A 14,606-nucleotide genomic window follows, 5' to 3' on the forward strand; every position below is an offset into this window, starting at 1 on the left:
AGGACATTTAACTCTCAGCTATGAAGATAGCCATTCAACAGCATCATCCAAGGAAACTCCATCCTCCTCTCATATAATACACCCAGAGCTGCTCCAATAGGTTTTATGCACACAGAACCAGTGGGGAAAAAAAACCCCAGTGCTCTTCCTTTGTATTTTATTACAAAAGGTTTCTAACCCCTTCCGTCTCTACCCACACAGAATGATCTTATCGAGGCACACTTGCCAAGACTGAATGGTTTTGACTCCCTGCATTTCAGTAAAGATGCATCATCAGTTTGTCAGAGGTGAGTGCAGACCATCACCCTCTTCTAGCAGAAAACAGCCAGAAGTGATTCAACAGCAAAATATTTTCATCAGCATCGCAATGGGGAACAGGAAAGCCACCAGCTCCTTCTGAAAACTCCTGCTTTTGATGGATGTTTTAATTGCGAGGCAGAATTTTCAATTAAGACAAAGACAGAATGGTTTTCATCCCTTAAAGATATAAACCATGTTTTACTCTTCCTCATACTCATCACTTCAAAGCTAGATTGAAAAAACAAGCGTATTGTTTTTGGACTGGTTTCCTACCCGCTGGAATGAATAGATGCATCCAGGACAGAGATAAAGGGCTTCTTGAGCGGTCCCTGCTGTCCAGGGCCCCCAGCTCTCTCCTCCAGGCATACAAACCCCAACAGCGTGGGGGGACGTTGCTGCCTGGAGCCACCCTGCACCCAAACCCAGCCGTGAGGCACCCATGAGGGCTGCTGTACTTAGGGATGGTGTGTCCCCCTCCCCATGCTGAGGGATGCTCCTCTGGGTTGCCAAAACACCTCTTGGTCAGTCACCCAGGAGAGCACGTGCCCTAAGTACGCATACAGCTTCTCTCCTGGGACTGCTGTTAGCACTCAAAGCCTCTCTCCCTCTCACAGCAGCATCCCACAGCATCAATCAGAGCTGCATCAATGATCCCAATGCAAACCCTTCCCTCTGTGAGACACATGCAAGCACCAAGCTCATTTCGGGGGGATGCATCCACACAGCTCCCCAGAGCCACCCTGGAGCCTGAGCTTCTTCTGCTGCAACAGATCCCAAGAATCCTGCTCCAAACTCTGTCTTCTCCATGCTTTTGTGACCTTTGTCCCTCTACTTACTCCAGGACTGGTTTCTCTGACCCTTGCCACGAATTCGAGCCCAGCTGTCGGCCGCTGGTGCCCCACATGTGGACCCGAAACCAGGGTGGCAATGAAGGAGCGGCCACAGTTTGGCATGTAGTAGTTGACTTTCACACAGATGGAGAAGAGAGATGCTGAATTATTCAACAAGGCCAAAAAGACTCCATGAATGTCAAAACTTGGCCAAGTTTCTCCCCAGTATTAAGTGTCAGTAAACAGGAGTTCAACTCCAAAAGGGGCTCCAGGGGAAGGGGGAATTTTCCTAGCACCCAGGCCACTTCTGTTGCCCCTGGGCAATGCTTCTAGCAAAAAAAGGGCCCTACCAAAGCATCCTCCCAAGTCTTTTTTTTTTTTAAAGCTGTTGCCCCTGACAGTTCCCTCTCAACAGAGGCTATGGATTAGGAATTGTTATTAATCACACAAAGCATTGCTTTTGTTGCTGCTGTCATGAGCATGTATCAGCTTATTTCTTACCCTTGAGAGCCCATCTAGGCAGCTACCAGAGCACCACCCCTGGCATGCCTGCTTCTACAGGGATGCCCTGGAGCCACTGATTACAGACCATAATTACTGTGCAACTAGAGGAGAAGCTGTAAACTTCCTTGAGCAGAATTTGAATGCCATGAATGAAAATGCAATCAAAGTTCCACATTTTACTGTAATCTAACACAAAGCACCACAGGGAATGGTCAGTCAGCAAAAGGTTCTTCAGCCAGCGAGCTGCAAGGTCCCAGCACCAGCCACGATGTTCCCACCTCCACTTTGGGGAGGTGTTAAGCAAGCCTGGCTCTCCCAGTCCCTCTCACACCATTAGCTCTGGCTGCTCTCTCAGTCACTCTGGCTTTGAGGAGCATCAAGCAAAGCCCTGGCTTTTGGTGACAGCACACCTGGAAAGGCAAGCCTGCTCCTGAGGCAGCACAAAGGGCTGAGCCCCCTTGGAAGAGGAAGGCAGCCCTCCACAGAACCGCATCCCTCCCAGCACATTTCCATCTGCACTTTGAAATACAGTTGGCTTTGCTGTTAGAAATGACACAAGCAGCAACAGGAGAAAGCAGGTTTGAACATAACTGGGACTCAAAAGAAATGAGGTCTTCTCCCCAGATTGTCAGCAACATAAAAGACCGCTCCGGGCATGTTATTAAGTCTCTCTGTGCTGCAGTCTCCTGCCCCTAAAACTCTCTTCCCACTTTGGGAAAGGAGATGGGACAGAGTTCATTAGTGTCTATGAAGGGCTCGAGGGCTCAGGAGCATCGCTGCTGGCGAGCAGTACCTGCAAACACTGAGTCCAAATGGGGTGCAGAGGCTGTGAAGGCAGCTGGCAACCCCCAGCCCTGCTCTACAGGGCTTAAAATAGTCCAAGGGAAGTCCTAGACTGATTGAATGAGTCTCTTCTGCAGTCTATTATTAGACTTCTGAAGTACAAAAATCAGTTTATGAATCAGACAGTTATACGGCAGGGTTTGACTTCCAGGGAAATTTAAGAGAAAAGCACACTGTTCTCTACGCCAACAATTTTTGCTTTGTTCTTTTCTGAAAAGCCCCAAGCACTGAACATCCTGGCACATCAAAGCCTGGGCCCTGGTTCCAGCCAGCACGCACAGACATGCTTACCTACGGCTTCGGCTCCCAAATCGATGCTCAGGTAATGTGAGCAAAGCGATCTGCTTTAAAAGGATTAGGTACAATAAAACCCCTCTCCACAGTGCTCAGCATCTCCAAAAATGAGACAGACTGGTAAGTGTCCCAATATCAGGGAGTATTTCTCCAACACCACCTCCTGCTAAGGCAGTAGCCGAGAGCAAGACAAGCCAAGCACAACCCCGGCTCCTCTTACAGCTCCCGTGCTCCAGCCTGCCAGCCCCAACAGGCAAGTGCTTAAGCATGCGTTTAAGGAGAAGTAATCCTCTCCATTTCAACAGGATTAAACAACATTCTTAAAAGTAAGTCAATCCTTAAGTGTTTGCTAAACTGTGGCTCATTTTTCCCGTAAAGCAGCTTCATATTTGCAGAGAAACCCAGTAATATTTCCTGCCACTACCCGGCTATCAGGTTGTTGTTAGGCCAGGCAGGATGGCTGATCAGGCACCCACGCAGCACTTGGCACAAGGGGTTGGTCCCTGATCTCACCTTATGCTTTTTGTTACTTCTGTGATACAAGGATGTATTGATACCCCCAATGCAGATACAGCACTACACGGAATTACAGTTCACTGGTTATTTATACCTCCCCTTTCTTTTACAGCAGCCTGGAAATGCAGATGCCTCACACTTCCCCAGGCAGATGGCATAACCAGAAAAGATTTCTTGCTGTGGGGTATCAGTTCCCTTCAGCTTTATGTTCATCATTTCACATGCTCAAACTTTTGGGTTTCCCCCTCTTAAAATTAACCTGCTGCTCAAACTGGGAATCCAGAGGAACCGAGGCTGCTGCATCCTGGCAGCGCTAGGAGGGTGGCTACGACCTTAAATCATAGAATGGTCTGGGTTGGAAGGGAGCCCAAGGATCACACAGTTCCAACCCCCCTGCTACAGGCAGGGCCACCAACCTCCAGGATCTACACAAGGTTGCCCAGGGCCCCATCCAACCTGGCCCTGAACACCCCCAGGGATGGGGCACCCACCACCTCTCTGGGCAGCCTGTTCCAGCCCCTCACAACTCTCTCTGTAAAGAACTTCCCCCTGATATCTAATTTAAACCTTCCTTCCTTTAGCTTTGATCCATTCCCCCTTGTCCTGCCATTATCTACCCTTTTAAAAAGCTGATTCCCCTCCTGTTTCTCTGCTCCCTTCAGGGACTGGAAGGCTGCAATGAGGTCCCCCCGCAGCCTTCTCTTCTCCAGGCTGAACAAGCCCAGCTCCTTCAGTTCCTCCCAGCTCCCTAAATGACAGGTGCTTATGCAGATTATTATTATTATTATTTCTTCACCCATTTTTCAATGCAGTTTCCTCCAAGAAAACTGCATTCAGCGTGCAAACATTACCATAAGAACTATATATAACATTCTGCTGACAATAAGATGCCACAAATGTAACTATAAAAGGGATGCAGAGCAGGGGATGTACAGACAGACTTTCTCTACAGTTGAGCTGCAAAGGGTTATCGGGGAATTCTGATGGTGTCACCATGCAAGGTGAAGGATGTATCTCATGTTCCTGGTATTTTGGTTTGCCTTGTATTTTTAGAATCACAGAATGACTAGGTTGCAAAAGACCTTTAAGATCGAGTCCAACCATTCCTGTTCTATGCTAAATCATATCTCTAAGTACCTCATCTACCCATCCGTTAAACACATCCAGGGGTGGGGACTCAGCCCCCTCCCTGGGCAGCCTGTTCCAGGCCCTGGCAACTCCTTCAGTGAAGAACTTTTTCAATAGCATCTAATCTGACCCTTCCCTGATGCAGCCAGAGGCCATTTCCCCTTGTCCTAGCCCTGTCACCTGGCTGAAGAGACCATCGCCCACCTCTCTACACCCTCCTGTCAGGTAGTTGTAGGCATTGAGAAGGTCTCCCCTCTTCTCTAGGCTAAACAACCCCTGCTCTCTCAGCCACTCCTCATAAGATTTGCCCTCCAGTCCCTTCCCCAGCCTGGTTGCCTTTCTCAGGACACGCTCCAGGACCTCCATGTCCTTCTTGTAGTGAGGGGCCCAGACATGAGCTAAATCAAACCACCCAGCCAGTCATTTACCACCCAGCACACTGCATGGGATGAGATCACCGCTGTGAACCCACAGAACCAGAAACGGTGAACGAGGGCCACACGTGGGGTTTCAGAGGCTGAGCATCAGAAAGCTCATGGCACCCTGATTTAAAAAGGCATCAAGTTCTGTGCTTTGTGGGGAAAAAGAAAGAAAAGGAGGAAACCACCACTGAAAATCAAGTTTCAAACTGGGTTCCCTCCCATTCACTGGTCACTTTGCAAGAAGTAAGTAAAGAGTACTGAAGTGGAGTAAAGAAATGGCATTTTTGGAGAGAAAAAGGGGAAAAAAAACCCCAAATACCCAAAAACCACCCCAAACCAAACAAAAAAATCACAACCACCCCACCACCACTGCAAGAAATCCACCTCTTCTTCCTTACAACCAACTGTTTCTTTTAGGAATTTGCAGATTTAAAAAACAAACTCCAGCAAAACAAGAAAAACAAATTGTTATGGTTACAGCTCTTCTATTTCCTCCAGCATTGTTTATTGCTGATGATATCTCTGTGCATCTAGAAAACACTTAAATAAACCTCTTATTTGAAGAAAAACCCCAAAGTGACCCCCACAAGGCTGGAGAACGCTTTGCACACAAGCTCTGCCCAAGCTCTCTGTGCTCCCTGAGCAAGCTGCAGGGGTTACAGCTGGGCTCGAAGCCCGAGCTGAGCCCCAGCAGACTCAAGCGTTCCCTAAACAAACCCCTATTTGCTTCTAAGCAAATCAGCTCTGCAGAGCAGCAATAAGTCTGGGCAGGAGACCTTGGTGCTGCCACCTCCACACGTGTCCTTCTGAGGGGGAAGGTGAGTTCAGAGCCTGAAAGGACACAGAGGAATCTTCTGGTTTGCCCCTAAAATGAAGGGCAAAGAAATCCTCAAGGACAGATATCCCCACAGCCTCTGACACCAAATTCAGGGACAAGCTGGTGAAATTATTTCTGAGTTGGATAATGGCATCCAATAGCAAAAACACTGACATAAGGAGTCCCAGGGACGAGGCCACTAAATTAAAAACAGCCACAAGAACAAGCAGGATCTCACCCAGTTCCTTCCAGTTTGTGGTGCTGGAGGATCCTGGATTTTCTCCCACCGCTGCAGTGGTGGAGAGGTGGCCAGTCAGCTCATGTTTGCTCTTCTCCAGCTGTGGAGCAGCCTCCCTTTCCACCTGGGGCATTTCCCAGTGCTTCCTGCCCAGCCGCATCCACGCCCGGGGCTGTGCACAGCCAGGGTCAGCTTATTTGCAAACCAAAGCGTCACCAGCAGTTTCAGGCTTTCCATCTCCTCCGTTTGCATATGCCTCTCCCATGATTTGTACTCCAGCTAGACCAGCCCTGGAAAGTCACTGTAGCCAAGCCATGAGTGTGAACGCCAACACAAAACACACCCTGCTCACTCTGCAGCCATCGTTTGTGTCCCGCGTGTGCTATTGCTTAGTGCATGAACCTGCAAGACCTCCGAGCAGCAGGCATGCAGCAAGCACAGCAAACATTAAACCTACAGCTGCCTTCCAGCTCTCTCCCCAGGCACCAGGCAGAGTTGCTGCTGCTGGAGCATCCCCCAGAAGGAAATCCTTAAATCAACATCTCCTGATATAAGCCGGTACCCAAGAGGAGCATCACTGTACATGGCTATGGCAGGAGAGCAGCAACTTCTGGCTAAGCAGGAAGAAATCAGATGCTGTGATTTATCCTTAGGATGCCAAGGGCAGGCAGAGCCCCATTACAGCATCAAACTGGTTTGGTTTTCCTATAGCTAAGGCTCGCTCCTCTCAGCCAGACCCTATCCACCCAGCTGGCTATTGAATAATAGTCTGTTTGCACAACTGGACTGTGCCTTCACAGGTTGAATGTGCCAGCCTGAATGGTTTCCCTGCTGCTCCTCTCTGCCTGCCCGGGGATGCCACAGCTTCGCCTCTACTCCCATTCCCACCAGGCAGAAAGGCAATGTGCTGGGGCAGCGTGGTGTTTGCTGACACACAGAGCTTGGAGAGGCGCCAGCTGAGCGGATTTCAGCTGATACATATTTGATAAGGATTTTAAATCAAAGCCAGGGAAGCTCTCCCATGATGATGTGTCTGTGGCAGGTTCTCTCCCTGTATTTCACTGTAAGGACCACGCAACAGACAGGGAGCTCCATGGTAAAGCCTCTTCCCTCCTCCAACAAATACTCATTCCAGGGATCCCTGACAGCCACTCCCTTTTCATTTACTGAAATGTCAGCGACTCATGACATCACTACGGAGCTGCAGATGAGCTTTAGGTCACCCATCAAATCACAGGAGATGGGCAAGGACCAGGAATGTAAAACACAACCCATTCACAGGTAGGGAACAAGAGCTCAGCTTCCAGCATCCCTCTGAGTTTGCTGCTCCCTTGGCCTTAAAGATGCACATGCAGCATTCAGTACTGTCCACAGGGAAGCTGGAAATATCACCCTAAGCCCCAAACTGTGCTTTGGTGTCAAACTGTCCAGGGATGCTAGGATTGCGTGCCTCGCTGGGGCTGGACTGCTGGGCTGGACTTCCAGACTCCAAAGTGGATGCAGGAAAACTGGGTTTGAGCTGGACTTTGCTTCTGAACTTAGGCAGGGAAGGCTGGACATACACACTCCTTCCTCATCTACAGGGATCCTTGGTCATGGAAGTAACGAAGGGTTAAAACAGTCTCAAGTGAACATCTGATGCAGATTGCCCCCGAGACCTCTCAGCCACAGTTCAGAGCGCCCGTGTCAGGCTGCGTTACCGTTACTGGGATGAGCGATTAAACCTCTCAAGATAACGAGGTTAAGCCCTCTAACGAGGGCCCATCATCAGAGATGCACTCTCCAGGCAAAAGCATCTTTACCAACTAAAAACTCCTCTGACAAAGCATGAGGGGCACACACCAAGGTTTTAGCATTAAAAGGGAGCGACTTCACAGGAGCATTTACCAAAGAAAACCTGGAGTACGTGCAGCATTTTTACTACAGGCCTGACTAAAAAGGTCTAAAATACATTCCCAGCCAGCCAGCCCAGAGGTCCACACAGCATTTGGGCACCAAAAGAGTTTCCCATGCCCAGGGCTCTGCTCCCTGGTACTAAGCCCCATGGGTGGCACAGGGCAAAGGTGAGCTGGGGATGCACCAGGGGATGCAGCCTGCAGGCTCCTGGACCAGCAATCCTTTGCAGTCCCAATCTGTGGCTGCCAGGTCCTCGGGGGACCCTGACTGATCCCTATTTGGTAAGTGCTGGATGACACTTCTGTATGAGTTCAGTTATACCCTTATTAATGTCTTTAACCCCTCCAGGCTTCAGGAGAGGTAGAAGGACAACACCCATACAGCCAAGTGCTGGGAAGCATCACCTGCTGTGACTGCAAATGCAATAAGTGCCCAAAGCTCTCTGGGGAGTGAGAAGACAAGCAAAGACTGTCCTGCTGCAGGATGGTCATCCCCAAACAGGAGGGAGAAAATCCCCAAGGTAGAAGAGAAGGAGCAAAAGGGAAAAGCAAATTTTTCTCCTTGCTCCCCATGGTGATACTAGCACCACCAGCAGCTCTCCAGGGAACAAGGTCCAGACCAATCCTGGATTATCATTTCACTAAAAGAGAGGAACGGGACCCTGGGAAGAGAAAGGGAAGGGAGTTTCTGGGCCCAATCCTCAGCCACTGTAAAAATCACCCCCACTCCCATCAGCTGCCCTGATTTACAGCCTGGACTCTGCATCGGGGCTCTGATAACTCGGGATGCTCCAGGCAGCTCCTCCACTTCCAGAGTGCTGCTGTCTCGTGAAGCCCATTAGCTGCAATGTGCTGCTGTAAGCACTGCTGCCATCAGATGGGATGTGTTTGGCTGGTCTTTTTAAAACTGGATTATTAAACCCAGGATTATTTAGCATTAAACCCATTATTTGGCCACATTACGTGTTGGGAATGCGAATATTAAGTCATTGGCAAAACTTCTGCTGATTTCCAGTGGGAACAATGAACTTGTATCATTTTAACAGGTTTATTTTGAGCCTTCTAGGGCCAGCATAACATCCACACAGCCTTATAACGTGGGCAGTCACTGCAAAAACAGTATGTCCCCTGATGAGGAGGAGAAAGAGAGTAACTCTGATGGATTTACAGATACTGGTAGAAAAAAGAAAAGCTCTGCACCATATCACACTATCATCACAAGCTTCCTCCCAGATACACACACCCCCCCCCCCCCCTTCTGCCACATTTAAGACCCCAACTTATCTTTTCCTATTACAGAGCAGCTCGGAACCAGCAGGAACACCTTCAGCTGCCTCTTAGGGGACCCTAAGCCCCGATACCTGTGCTCCTCCATCCCCTGTGTGATATGGATGTCCCCATCATGCAGCAAACACACCGAGCCAGAACCAGGGCAGAGCAGGTCCCTCACCTCCCTGGGACACACAATGCAAAGGGAAAAGAGGGCAGGAGCAAGGCAAGGCGACACACAGCAGCAGAGCGACTGCAAGCAGGCCTGTCCGTGTTCCTGCTGTGCTGCTCCCCTACCACCCACGACTCCCAAGCACAGAAATTAATGCCCTGAAACTACAGTGCTTGCTTTATGCTGCTGAGTTCCTTTAATACAACAGCAATAAATACTTATTCTGCTACTTAATGGCCTCTCTCCTCCGACACGGATGCTGAGCTGCCGTCTCATTCAGTTACTTTTACTATCACTATCTGATAGCCTGGCAATGACTGAAGTGAGGAGCTGGCTTTAATGGGACTTTAAAAGCCGTGAGGGGAGGGAGAGGGGGGATCCCAAGCAGTTTCTCAAGTGAGCTAACACCAAAGCCAACAGACACAGATCAAGAGCGAGCCGTCGGCTGCACCTCCAGCTGAACATGGGGGTAGGGATTTCCTTTGTTGACCCAGAAACACTGAAAGCAGCAAGCCCTAGGAAGAGCTCAGCAGCACCCATGGGTGCTTCAAGTGTTGTGGGGTCATCAGAGGAAATGGCTGCTGCTTAAAAGGTGAGAGGACAGCAAGAGCTACTTTCAAAGCCCCTAGTTTGGGGGCTCAGTAGCATGGTAGGTGCCATGACACTGCATGACACAGACACCCTGGGCTTGGAGAAAGAGCAGACATAAAGCCAAGGCGAGGACCCGGCCCAGAGGAAGCTCTGGGTGAAATGAAGCAACTGGTTTCCTGTCAACGGTGGGGATTCACGGGGCACGGATGAGCAGCCCTGCCACAAACACACCCAGCTGCCTGCAAGCTGCTGCCCGCTTCCCTCCTGCCTGGGGAGAGGCATCTCCTGCTCCGGGGCAACACGAGCCTACCCCATACAGGGCTTGGAGCACCTTCTGCAAGCATCTTCTCTGCCAGGCAGGAGAAGAAAGCAGAAGGCACATTGACATTGTGTCTTTACACTCCCAGCACTGGGACTCAGCAAGAGAGAGACGGTGCTATTGCAAAGGTCCTGGCTAAGAATGGGTGGAATGATGAGCTTGCCCACAGCAGCAAACTACAGGAGGGTCCCCTGGACCTCTGGGAACATAGAGTCCTCCAACAGCTGGCACTGGTACCAAACAGGAAAAGACAAATAATCAAGTGCTAGGTGGGAGGTGCAGGAGTGGGTGGTGATGCACATCTCCTCCTCCTCCTCCAAATCACCTCCCTGCATCTCCATTGCCTTCCCTGGCTTGGCCCATCAATTTGCATGGAACTTGCAAGTAACAAGACAACTGTTAAACACCAGTGTAAGAAAGGAAGTAAAGCCTGGCTATCCAGAAACTATTTATGGGAAAAAGCTTGTTAGCACCTCTGAACGTGGCCATTAGCCTGTGCCAGGGCTGCAGGGTTTAAGGTGACACCAGCTGATCTCACATTTCTGGTGATATGGAACAGCGTTAATAAAATATTAAGCTGAACTACTCCAGCCCTGATGCACAGCATGAAACTGAAACCAGGGATCAGAGGGATGTGTGGTTAACCCCCAGGCTGGCTGGATGCCCCGTCTCTCCATGGCACTCTGTGTACGAAGGCACCGTGACCCCTCACTTCTCACACAGCCCCAGCATACAACGGCTTTGCTGACCTGTGAAGCACATGTCAGTTGAGTTCAGCCTTTGCTCCAAGCAGTAACAGAATATATCCAGGCAAAGAGAGTCAGCAGGAAGAAGCAACCAAGAGCTTCATTTCTATTGCAGCTGGGATTTCAGCATCCTCCGGATGGTTGTCCAGAGACAAGGAACATTCCCAGAAACGCCTGAGCAAGGGCACTCTGAGCTGGGGGGGAACAAGGGGGAGGACTGCCTTCCTCCAGACCAAGGATATTACAAAATTGCCTCTTCAGAAAAAAATGCAGCTTGTAACTGGAGAGGGTTCATCCACACAGCTTTGTCATACTTACAAAAGCTGGCTATAGGCTTGTGTCCTTTGGGAAACAGAGGTAACGAAGCCAGGGAAGTGTGCTTTCCTGGAAATTAGTGGGGGAAGGACAAAAACCACAACCCAACTGGCTACAGCAGGAGTTTGGTTCAGGTTCCTGGAGCAGATACTCAGGTAAGAGCACAGCCAGCCTCCCTGGCCAGCTCCATCGATGCCAGCACAGCACCAGCACTCCTCACTTCCACACTCCAACGTGGCTCTTGGTACTATTCAGCCAAGCTGGCTCCATCCCTCTGCCCCCAATTAACACTTCTGCAGATCCCTAACGAACCAGGACAGATGCAGAGAGGGGAGCAGCAGAGGATGGTGCCAAGAGCAGCATGGTGGGGAGACAGAGTGCTGGGCATAGCTGCACATCTCCTCCCTTCCCCAGCCACAGCAGGGGAGACACATCGGCTGGGGAGCTCTGTCATCAGCGTACCCTGAAAGAGGGCATGAGGAATCATTCCACCTTTATAGCAGAAATGAGAAAAGAGTTGCTCAGGGAGTGTAAAGGGGGAACACAAGGCCAGGACAGTCCTTTTTTACCCCCTAAATCAAAACCAGCATCCTGCATGGCAGAGAGCAGGCTTGGCCCCATGTGTCTTGGTGCCGTGCAGCCCTCCCCGGGCTCAGATGGATCTCGGGCTCCAGGACAGCCCTGCAGATACATGTGGTGTGGGCTGACTGTGGGACACCAGGTTATGCTCCTATAGCATTTCGGTCACACAGCTATCGCTGAGCAGCAAAAGAGCTGCAGGAGCTCTGCCCAGTTTGGTACAGTCAGAAAATACAGACACAGCCTCCTGCATCATACCTGAGGCCCCCGAATTTGCAGGGAGAAGTGCAATTACAACTCTAAAAATTAAAATCAAAATTATGCCTAAAAGCAGGACTGGGGATCTCAATCAAGTCCCAAGTCCAGCCTCAAGTGTCAGTTCAAGTAGTAACCATCTGGGAAAGTAGTTTCCCACAGTTTACTCACTCCTCCCTCCTAAAATCATCCTGCTTTTTCCAGAAAAAGGGTCCTTGCATCAGCCTAGTTGCTCAGAGGCCACGACATGCCCTTCAGCTCTGGAAAGCTGACATCCACCCTCCAGTTTCAGCAGCAGATTCCTTGCAAAGGGCTGCAAACCTGTGTAGCAGCAGACATGTGGCAGTGCTAAACAGCTGCCTTTCCTCCCCACTGCCTGTTTTGGGGACGAGCAACAATCAGGTAGAAGTAATGTGAAGGAATGAGCTCAAGCGTGGGAAGATGGGAAACACGTAGGAGGATGTGAATGCTAACAGCTCCAACCTCACCTCCTGCAGACTGATGGAGTCTCCACGGAAAGCCACCGAGCTGTGCTGGCTTACCTGGGGCATTCTGGCCCTGCATGCTTGAAGAGGAGCAAGAACAGAGGAGGATGGATGTTATAAAAAAACTCCAAAACAACAAACCTGAAACACTAATTAGCTTAAAACACTGGTAAATAGATTTACACAGGCAGTCTGCAAAGCCCTGACCGCAGCGGTTAATTGGGGCAGGCAGGGTTGCAGAGTTCAGCTTGCATCGCCTCGTGCTGTCACGTGGGAGCCAGCCGACACAAAGAGACATTGTGCCAAGGTATCCCAGCACGGGGGAGAAAATACCAGCAGAATCATTTCCATGGAAGGGAAGGAGAAATGTTGCCGGCCGATGGCAGCCTTCATCATGTCTTTGTGGTTTTAGGTGGCCCAAATCCTGGCCCTGCTGCTCTGGGTCTCTACAGGCTTCAGAGATGCTAGAAAAGCATCTCTGGCATTGTCCCCAGGGCTTGGAGCCTACCTTGTGCTAAGCAGGGTGGTTTAATTATCACATCTGTGCTACACATGGCTGTAATTATCAAGAAACTTGAGGGAACGTGGCCCACAGCTGACTCCTGACTCCCAAGCACTGATGCAAGCATCAGAAATGACATCACACTATGAAAAGCGGCTCCAGGCAGAGTGGTATTTGCCTTACACCACGGGGAACACCAGGACAGGCTGAACTTTGGCCAGAAACTCTCTCCTCCAGCTCAACAGCTGAATTCAGGCAGTTTTAGTTAATTTTCCTCCCCAACTTGCAGGGCACCTGCTCCGCAAACTCATCCCCTCCTTGTGCTTAAGGGCTCGGGGACCTTCTCTGACCCCAGTCCATAACTCACAATGCCCAAAGTTGTTCAAACAAGCAAAAATACCTTGTTTTGTGACACAAAAAAATGCCACCCAAGCCTTCCCAGCAGGTAACACCCCCATCACTGGCAGCAGCTCCTATTATAGGAGTTATTTGCACCCAAACTGGAAGCATCGCTCAGCATGGGCAGAGCAGGGAGAAGACGGGTAGAAGGTGAGACAGGCCCAACGTGGCTCTGCTCACACCACGCCACCTAGGATGTCCTCACAAGGTTTCCTCAGACCTGAAGTTCAGCTTCAGACTGGGCTCTAAACTAAAAAGGTGGAAACTAGGCAATCACATTGTCACCTCAGCCCTTTAATCAGCTCTGTCTCGAGGTACCCCAGTGATTTCCAGGGCTCCTGCAGCCCCGGAGAGGGACAGTGTGTTTGCACAACATGCTGCAAGGAGAGGTTCTCCCACAAAAGCATCCCCTCCCCCAGTATTGATTGGATTTGTTGAAACAGATGGAAAAAACAGTTAGTCAGATGCAAAACACAGCCAGCCAAACCTGCTTCCCAGAAACTGGCTTATCTCTGTATTATGTTTAATCCCTTCTGATCAAGGCCTTGGATGTAAGCAGAAAATATTACAGATTTTCACATACCTTTACGTTCCCATTTCTGCTCTTCTCTGAAATGGGGTTGGCTGGTCAGAGAAAAACTTACAGAGCACAAAAAGAGGGATTTTTAAGTGAGAGGAGCGATTCGAACAAGGAGGAGAAATTGGAAGCATCCATATGACGCCAATCCACTTGCCCAATGGTAATTTACCTATTGAAGAGAGGGGGGCTTGAAATTCTCCTTGGTTTATTTCCTCCATCTTCATTCCAACTGCTAAAGAAGAATGCAGCAATATGTATAAACCAACCCAAAAGACACTACAGAAATTGCTAAAAAGCCAGTTCTTTGTATTTCACAGAGCCCTCTGACTTCTGGCACAGCCACAACATCCAGACACATTTCTGCAGTGAAGTTTAAGTACTTTCCAGTCCCAGGGCAGCAGCACAGACAGGAGATGCCATGCTAGGAGCTGGATGAGTGGGAGCAGTTAGAAAGCCCATCTGCAGACCAATGGACAGGTTTGTCCCTCCCTGCCATATTGAGGGATTTTGGCTGAAAGGGTCAGACTGCAGCCTCGCTGTCCCATCAAATAAAAATCCAGGATCCTGCTTCAAGCTCAAGGCACCTGCAGCTTAACACTTGAGAGGC

At 49.9% G+C, this 14,606-nt stretch overlaps 1 protein-coding gene across 2 annotated transcripts in view; it reads right to left on the reverse strand.

Moving 5' to 3' along the window:
• The window catches only part of VAV2 (vav guanine nucleotide exchange factor 2), a gene marked incomplete at its 5' end in the record, with an annotated part of 143,342 nt that overhangs the window by 49,333 nt on the left and 79,403 nt on the right, over window positions 1-14,606 (reverse strand). The gene's annotated exons all lie outside the window — the stretch shown is intronic.

The sequence above is a fragment of the Gallinula chloropus genome (genome assembly GCF_964237585.1).
Source record: "Gallinula chloropus genome assembly, chromosome: 18".
Classification (NCBI taxonomy): domain Eukaryota; kingdom Metazoa; phylum Chordata; class Aves; order Gruiformes; family Rallidae; genus Gallinula; species Gallinula chloropus.